This window comes from Pinus tabuliformis, chromosome Q, assembly GCF_031772625.1.
Source record: "Pinus tabuliformis cultivar Carrire ecotype Pingquan chromosome Q, CPIR1, whole genome shotgun sequence".
In the NCBI taxonomy this organism is placed as follows: domain Eukaryota; kingdom Viridiplantae; phylum Streptophyta; class Pinopsida; order Pinales; family Pinaceae; genus Pinus; species Pinus tabuliformis.
This window is the reverse complement of record NC_142296.1, coordinates 666,911,757-666,921,728: the sequence shown is the minus strand read 5'-3', so window position 1 is coordinate 666,921,728 and position 9,972 is coordinate 666,911,757.

Sequence of the window (9,972 nt, the reverse complement as noted above, 5' to 3'; positions counted from 1 at the left end):
ATTTATTAGTTAGTTAAAGGGTTAATAGGTGTCATTAGAAGTAGTTTTTGAATTCCCCTCATGCTGGAGGAGGAATCTCGATCAGTTAGAATAAGAACTCTATATATAGCTGAAACATCAATGTAATCAGGGTTGGAAAATTTTATGATACAGCTTGTATTTGGCTTATGTAAAGACTCATTTCAGTAATATAATTTTGACTTTACTTCTCAGGATTCATGAGGGATTTCTATTGTTCAGAATATGTGATCTTGTTCTTTCCATAATTTTTACAGTGGTATAGATGTATAATCACTCAGAACTCACTGAATGTGCTCTGATTTGTGCTCTGATTTCCTGTATGCATTTATAAACTGTGGTCCTATATGAGTTATGTTCTGAATATCTAAATGTTGAGTGCCCTGACTTCTATGTAAGGTTGAGTTTACTATTATATTGAGGTGATGTTGACTCCATAAGCCCAATGGATATTTGTTTAATGTGTTTCCAACATTCATATTTTTCACATTTGTTCTATAAGAGTTAGCCATCTAAATCTTTATCAAAATCACTAACCTTTGAGAGAGCCCTCTCAGGTTGAGGAGGCTAAGCCTCAGCCAAAAGTTGGTTTGAAATAGTTACTTAAGTCAACCTGACCAGCAGCCTATCAGGGTCTGATTTTGAGATAACAGTATCAGAGCAACTATATAGTGTTGATGTTACTTTTATTTGAGGAAGAGGGTTTTGAAGGAGAAACCAAAGTTTTCACAAAGACAAATCTCTTCATATTTATTAGAGTTTATCGTTTGGGGGTTTCAAAAATGGCTTCGGCAAGATTGAGGGATAAGGACAGACTTGATGGTGCATTGAAATTAGGTATTTGGAAATATAGATTTTTATTATTATTGGAGGAGCATGGTTTGAAGGAATATGCAACATTTGTTGTTGTTGTACCATCAGATCCGACACAACTAGCAACCTATAGCAAGGAGGATGCAAAAGGTAGGCATATTATCCAAGACACAGTCAAAGTGTTGAAAAATGTGTAACTAGGTTCGGTCTTGATAAATATGAAATGTACTTTTGATTATTGTATATTGTAAAATGAAAGAAAAACTATTATTATTATTTTTGGAGCATGGGTTTCATCAAGGTCTTTTATTTTAGAGGTCAAGCACCCAATGAGTGCTTCTAGGGTTTGTCCTAGGTTAAGAAGTCAAAAGAGTCATTGTCATAAGTTGAAGATCCCATCAAGCACATTGTAACTTGTAAACAAAATTATTTTTGTCATTAGAAGTGTCAAAATACTCTTCAAGGCTAAGTCGGTGTGGTAACCGACCTATTTTGAGGAGCGACGTCCACCTTAAGAAGACTATATAAAGGAGGGAACTCGACCTCCTTGGAACACATTCATCACTCATTCATTCAAGGAAAGAAGGAAGACGAAGAAGGCAGCGAAGAAGGAAGAGGACAAGGAAGATTTGTTTTTGGGTAAATTCTCTCTCACACATGCGAAAAAGGAAGCTAGGGTTTGTTGCTTCAAGGTCAAAATTCTCTATCTGTTAGAAGAGGATCAAAGTTGCGGGAAGGACTCAATTCTATCCCTAGACAAGGAAGCAAGGCAAGAAAAGTTGTTGGGAGGACTTGGAAGGCTAATTTTGCTCACACGTGTGGAAGCAACAATAGTTGTTGGGGGGAAAAAATTTCAAACCTGTAGTAGTGGCCAAAATTATGAAGCTAGTGGGTTGAAGTTGTGCTACTGGAAGAGATTGGACTAGGTTTGACTTGGACAAAGGAAGCACATCCTCCAGAAGTGTTGGACTTGGTCTTGGAGGGTATTAGTCTTGGTCTAGAGGTCTTGGAATTTGTCAATTGAAGAATCTATAAGAAGAGAAGAGATATGCAGGTTTTCCTCTCAAGTGGAGAGGTTTTGTCCGTGGCTTGCAACCTACATTTTTTGTTCTTGTGTAGTATTGCTCTTCTTGTTTTCATTTATGTTTGATGATATACAAACATAATAATAAGTGAAGAAGCTAACAAATAAGAAAATTAAAAAGACATCACAAGTAGTTATCAAGAAAAGAGAAATCATCCTAACTATTGCCTTATAGATTTCTCAACATGGTATCAGAGCTAAGGTTGGCTAAGGCATATTGAAGATCTTTACTACAATGAAGAACTTTATAAAGAAATGTAGAAATGTGGAAAGTCAAGTCAAAAAGGGCATCAAAGAAGTATGGGATCTCATGTTTTCTTCTAAGAAGGAAGTGACCAAGACATTTACAAAGGATGAAGGATTATTCTCAACACTCACTGATACATTTCAAGATGAGAATATTTGGGTGATTGATAGTGGAGCATCAAGGCATATGACTGGTCAACATAAGCAATTGAAGACATTATCGAAGGGGAAGTTCTCCTACTCCATAGAACTTGGTGATAATAAAAGTTTCCCTGTGAGAGCAATTGGATCAACTTCACTTGAGTTGGAGAATGGAGGAAACATTCATCTCAACAATATTTTATTTGTTCAAGGGTGATAAAGTTGCTTTCATTAGTGGAAAAGTTGTAGTATGGAGCAAAAACTCAAGCACAGAAGATGCTAGAATGATAGGGATTTGTGAAGGAAGACTCTACAGATTGATAACTCCCCTCGCTCAAGCTTTGGTTCACATTGAAATTAGCCCATGTGAACTTTGGCATAGAAGATTTGGTCATCTCCACTGCAAAATCTTATCAACCCTAAATACCATTGTAAATGGCATCTCTGAACTAAAGGAAGATCATGAAGGAGTTTGCAAGGGATGTGCATTGGGTAAGAACACCAAGAGACCATTTCGAAGCAGTACTTCAAGGTCAAAAGAAATCTTGGGTTTCATTCATTCTGATGTTTGTAGTCCTATGACACCAAAGTTACTTTGAGGTCATCTATATTATGTCACATTTATAGATGATCACTCCAAGAAAAATTGGATTTACTTAATGAAATCCAAGCATGAATTATTTATCAAATTTCAAGAATTCAAAGTTGAAGTAGAGAACTTTACAGAAAGGAGAATCAAGATATTAAGATCTAATAATGGAGGAGAATATACTTCCAAAGAACTTTTAGCCTTCTGTAAAGAGTTTGGGATTAAGAGGGATCTGATAGTCCCATGTAATTCTGAGAAAAATGGAGTTGCAAAATGAAAGAACCAGTACATTGAAGAAAGTGTAAAATCAATGCAATATGATTAAGATTTGTTGAAATTCTTGTGGGGTGAAGCAACAAAGACAATTATATACATACAAAATCGACGTCCTTAGAAGTCACTAGATAAATTAACTCCTGAAGAAGTATTTATTGGGAAGAAACCAAGCATATATCATCTCCACATTTTTGGTTGTCTTGTTTATATTCATAGGACAAGAGAAATAAGTTAGATCCATCAGGTATGAAGGGAAATTTTTTTGGCTATAGTAATTCCTCTAAGGCCTATAGGATCTACATAAAAGGACACTGAATAGAATTTAGTCGAGATGTGATATTTGACAAAAGTATTGCATTCAAGAAATCAAGAGATCTCCCTATGGACTCTGATTATGAAGAAATTCCAGTATTTGAAGAGGAAGCTACTAGGGAAGAAGCATAACCAAATCATGAAGATGAAGGTCCCAGTGAACTTATACAACCTGTGGTAATCCTCGAGACTAGAAAGAGACCTAATTGGTTGAAATCCATCCTATTAGATGCAAAGGGTAATGGATGAAAGTGTAAAATCAATGCTATATGATCATGATTTGTTGAAATTCTTCTGGGGTGAAGCAACAAAGACAACTATATACATACAAAATCGACGTCCTCAGAAGCCACTAGATAACTTAACTCCTGAAGAAGTATTTACTGGGAGGAAACCAAGCATGTATCATCTCCAAATTTTTGGTTGTCTTGTTTATATTCATAGGACAAGAGAAATAAGTTAGATCCATCTGGTATGAAGGAAAAATTTGTTGGCTATAGTAATTCCTCTAAGGCCTATATGATCTACATAAAAGGACACCGAATAGAATTTAGTCAAGATGTGATATTTGACGAAAATATTGCATTCAAGAAATCAAGAGATATCCCTTTGGACTCTGATTATGAAGAACTTCCAGTATTTGAAGAGGAAGATACTAGGGAAGAAGCATAACCAAATCATGAAGATGAAGGTCCCAGTGAACCTATACAACCTATGGTAATCCTCGAGACTATAAAGAGACCTAATTGGTTGAAATCCATCCTACTAGATGTAGAGGGTCATGGAGCAGCTATTGACACATTTAGAGAAAGTAAGAAATCCAAGACATATTTAGGGTATGTATCATATATGACAAAGTTAATAGAAGCAGAGCCATCCACCTTTGAGGAATATGTCAATCATCGATAATGGAAAGATGCTATAAATTAAGAATGTCAATCAATAATGAAGAATGGAGTACGGGATATTGTACCTAGGCTTGAAGACAAGTTTGTGGTAACTTCCACGTGGTTGTACAAGATTAAACATGTGAGAAATGGAAGTATTGACAAGTATAAGGCAAGATTTTTGGCCATGGGCTTCTCTAAATAAGAAGGCGTCGATTACGAAGAGACGTTTGCTCCAACGACAAGGTATACAACTATTAGATCATTGGTATCAGAGCTCAGGTTTGTACACTGAGACTCTTTGGGAAATATATATATATATATATATATATATATATATATATATATATATATATATTTGAAATGGATGTGATTTCTTTAAAATTAACTAAGTAAATAAATTTGTGAACACAGATACCGCATCAATACAAAAAGGGTTAGAATGCAAAGGAGCCCCGGACCACCCAATCTGCCAGAAACAACTTATGTGAATTCTAACCTTGATATTTGGATACAATTGGGTGAGGAATCTCATCAAGCTAATGTGGTTTTACTCGAAACCGTTCAACCACTACGTGCTGAGATGACAAAATTAAGAACAAACAATGAACGACTACATCTAGAACAGGAGAAAATTCTTACAAGTCTATTCAATCGACAGAACCAATGATATTTAGACCCCAGTGCTGAAGATAGGGAGAAGACCCCAACGACTTAGCATGGATAGGAAAATGCTAAGTCAACTGAAAAACACGAGGAAGATGAAGAAGGACGCTTGGACAATGTTCCCCAACGACTCAGCATGGACAGTAAAATGCTAAGTCAACTGAAAAACATGAGGAAGATGAACAAGGACGCTTGGACAATGTTTCCAACCAGTGCAAGACAAAAAGATAGAAATGTGAATTACAAGAAAAATTTAAAAAATTAAACCATCACTCTTTGAAGGGGAATTTGAAGAGGCAACAAAAGCTTGGTTAATTGATATGGGTAAATATTTTCAAATTTATGAGTACACTGATAAACTAAAGGCATGATTCGCAGTTTATCAGTTAAAGGGTAAGGCTACCCTTTGGTGGGAAGAAATCAAAACAGTGAGGAAAATTGACAAAGATCAGGTTACATGGAACAAATTCCAAAAGCATTTCAAAGACGAGTATCTATCTAAACATTATTATGATGAAAAAGCAAAAGAATTTCACGCATTAAGATTGGGAACCTTAACCATGGATGAATATGTGACACGATTCACCTCCTTGTTGTGCTATGTGCCTTAAATGCTCACCTCCTTGTTGTGTTATGCGCCTTAAATGCAAGAGGAAAAGGCCAAAATCTAGTGCTTCATCAGCAGTGTACCCAATTTTATGAAGAAGAAACTTGAGTTTGACTACCCCAAAAAAATGGATGATGCAGTGCGAAAAGCTCGCATCTGCTACTAGCAAATGAAACAGAAAAATGAAGGACCTAAAGGAGGGTCGAACAGGAAGGGCAGAAGCCTAATCCCAAGCAACACCCAAAATTTTTTAATGGTAGAGATATACAAGAAAAAACTCTCGGCAAATTCCCAGCAAGGAATCAGCCCAATGCTGCATATTATGAAAATAGATAGTCAGAAGGAGTTATTAAATTTGTTAATGACCAACAGATCATCAAGAAGAATAGCTGCCCAGCATGATCGAATGTGAAGGTATGATTGTTAAGCAACTTGTCTTTGTTTTATTTGATCTCGGTGCTAGCTTAAGCTATGTTAGTCTTAAGGTGGTAGAAAAGTGTGAATTGCAGAGTAGTAAGTTTCCAAAACCATGGCTAGTTCAATTAGCCACTGGGACAAAAAGAAGGGTAATTGAAAAAACAGAACGTTGTCCCAGAACAATTTCATGACAACCCATTTACGTTTACCTTAATATACTTCCTTTGGGTTCATATGACATCTTAATCGGGATGGATTGGTTGGAAAAATGTTGGTCCCTGGTTGATTGCAAAAAAAAAAATTGTCACTTTTATTGCTAAATCAGGCCAAAGGAAGGAACTTTAAGGAATTAAAACCAATACCAAGTTGCGTCCTATCACTGCTAGTCAGCTAGGAAAATGTATTAGGAAGGGTCGTCAAATATATGTTGTTCAGGTGGGATTTAAAAACACCAAAAATAAAGTGACCTCCTTGGAAAACATTCCTGCCATTCAGGAATTTGTTGATGTATTCCCTGAATCCATTCCAGGATTACCACCAAAGCGTGATATTGGTTTCACCATCGAATTAATTCCGAGTGAAACCCATATATCCAAGGCTCCTTATCGCATGAGTATACATGAGTTAACAAAACTCAAAATGCAGCTTCAGGAGCTTCTAGACAAAAAGTATATCCGCCCCAGTGTGTCCCCTTAGGGAGCCCTTATACTGTTTGTACGGAAGAAAGACGGGACCCTGAGATTATGCATCAATTATCGTCAATTAAATAAACTGACCATCAAGAATAAATATCCTTTGCCACGTATTGATGATCTATTTGATCAGGTGCACGGAGCTAAAGTATTCTAAAAAATCTACTTAAGATCAAGCTACCACCAAGTAAGGATAAAGGAGGAGGACATTTACAAGATTGCATTCTACACTCATTATGATCATTACGAGTTCGTGGTGTTGCCATTTGGCCTCACAAATGCCCCAACTACCTTTATGAGTTTGATGCACGGTATTTTAAACCCCTATCTTGATAAATTTGTACTGATTTTCATTGGTGACATTTTAATATACTCTAAGAATCAGGAGGGGCATAAAGAACATCTGAGAATAGTATTGCAAACTCTGTGGGAAAATCAAGTATATGCTAAATTTAACAAGTGTGACATTTTCAAAGATCAGATTCAATACTTGGGACACATTATATCAGTAGATGGAATAACGGCGGACTCAGAGAAGATAAAAACTATTATGGAATGGACAACTCCAAAGAATGTCGATGATATCAGATCATTCCTGGGTTTGGCTGGGTACTACTGTCAGTTCATCAAGGGATTTAAAAAAATCGCCTTCCCAATGACCTCTTTACAAAAAAGGGACGCATTTTCCAATGAATAGTCGAGTGTAAGCAAAGCTTTGAAAGACTAAAACACCTACTTACCACTGCACCTGTGTTAAAGGTAGCAGATCCCGGAAAAGTATTTCGTGGTTTGCATGGATGCGAGTAAAGAAGGTGTTGGTGTAATGTTGACACAAGAAGGAAGGGTTATTGCTTACGAATCATGAGAATTGAAGGAGTATGAACAACAATATTCTGCATGCACTTAAAATGTGGCGACACTACCTGTTGGGGAAGAAATTTCTGTTGTTAACAGATCATAGTAGCCTTACAAATTTCTTCAACCAGTCTAGCTTAAATTCTTGATAGGCCAGATGGATAGCATTTTTAAGCGAGTTCAATTTCAAAATAAAACATCTTAAAGGGAAGGAAAATCGAGTGGCCGATGCATTGAGCAGAAAATTACATCGTATTTATGAGGTCCAAATCAACCAAGTATGCTCAAACATTCCTGAAATCATATAGGAAGCATCTATCAAAGATCCAAAGTACACTTTTCTTTGGCAGTGGACAAAGGAAGCTCTATGAGAAAGGAAAAATCAGATTTCAAAAAAAGTTCCCACAACATCCTTACCTTCAAGGACAAAATTTATGTTCCTAACCAAAACTCTGTTAAACAATTGATATTGGATGAGTTTCACAGGAAACCATGTGCTAGCCACCTAGGTTACCAAAAACTGTTTTCAGCCATCAAGAAAGGGTATTTTTGGCTTGGGTTAAGGAAGGATGTTACTAAGTACTTCTCCAAATGTTTGGAGTGTCAGCTGGTGAAGGCAGAACATCAGTATCCCGCGTGTTTGTTGCAACCATTGCCCATCCCAGAATGGAAATGGGAGACCATATCCCTAGAATTCATCGCTGACTTACCTCACACCAGGAAGTAACACGAATCAATTATGGTGGTAGTAGACAAATTGAGCAAAACTGCTCACTTCATACCTGTGAAATCCACTTACAAAATTGTGGAAATCGTAGACATATTTATGAAGGAAATTTTTCGTCTGCACAGAATACCCAAGGTGGTAATTTCTGATAGGGATGTAAAATTTGCACCCACATTCTGGAAAACTCTCTTTTTAGAATTGGGTACCCAGATCCAATTTAGTACTGCCTACCATCCTCAAACGAATGGACAAATCGAACATGTAAATCAAGTGTTGGAGGACATGCTATGCATGTTTGTGATGCAACAACCCCATAAGAGGGAAGATATCTCCACCTAGTGGAATTTGCGTATAAAATGGACATCATGGATCACTGGACATGAGTCCCTTTGAGGTGTTGTATGGAAGAAGGTGCAGGGTACCCATAGATTGGAATAATCCAGTTAATAAGCTAGCATTGGGTCTTGACATGCTAATAGAAATGGAAGAGACCATTAAGAAGGTTCGACAAAATCTAAGGACTGTCCAAGATAGGCAAAAAGTGTATGCAGATAAAAAGAGGACATATAGAGAATTTCAGCCAGGAGATCACGTATATCTAAGAGTAAAGCCCTGGAAAAGTTCGTTACAATGGAGGGGTTGTGCTAAGTTAGCACCCCGATACTGTGGACCTTTTCAAGTCTTGGAATGGATTGGGTCGGTGGCCTATAAGCTTGCGTTACCAAGCCACATACAGGTCCACAATGTGTTCCACGTGTCTTTGCTAAAAAAATGTGTACAATCCTTAGCATATATCATTAATTGGGAAAATATTCAGGTAATCGGTTAAGTGGAATATATGACTTTTGGATAGACTATTTTGAAGAGGTTGTGACTATGAATTGTTTATGTGCAGGTCGAATCGGAAGGAGAGTTTCTGGTAGAACCTCTTCGTATTCTCGATCGGAGAGAAACCACCTTGCAGAAGCGAGCCATCACCCAGGTTAAAGTGCAGTGGAAGCACTTTGGCCTGGATGAGGCCACCTAGGAAGAGGAGGAATTTATGTAGAAAACTTATCCAACATTATTTTCTGAAATTAGAAAGAACACCAGGGATAGTGTTCCTCATATGGGGGGGGGTATGTAACACCCCAAGATGCATAAAAATTATTGTGGTTACTAAGTTTGATCTTTACCATTTATTACTTTAATTTTCTTACCCTATGATGTTAAATAATAAATGACTGAGGCTGGAAGGCTAAGAAACATATATTTGGTTATTATTGGTAATTAGGAGTTCATATACTTTAACAAAAATAGAAACTGTTTGCATTAATTAAAAGAAACATTTACAGTTATAGAAGACAGTTACCCATTTGCCCTGAAGGGATATTTAGATGGGGAAAGAAAGAATCCAGGAGATATCCTAGAGCTGGGTGGAATAAACGAGTGGGAGAATACTTTAGGACAGTCGGTAAAAAGTACAGGACTTGAGGCGAGACAGGAGTCCAGAGGCCCAAGGTACTTGAATGTGGCTGGAATTATCTTAATTGTGAACAAAAGAAAGTGCTCGGGGGAGGGTCTAGATGTAATTTTCAGGCTTGCGGCTGGGAGGAGACTTTCCAGAAAGGATTGAATATTACACGTTTGCTAATATTGAATA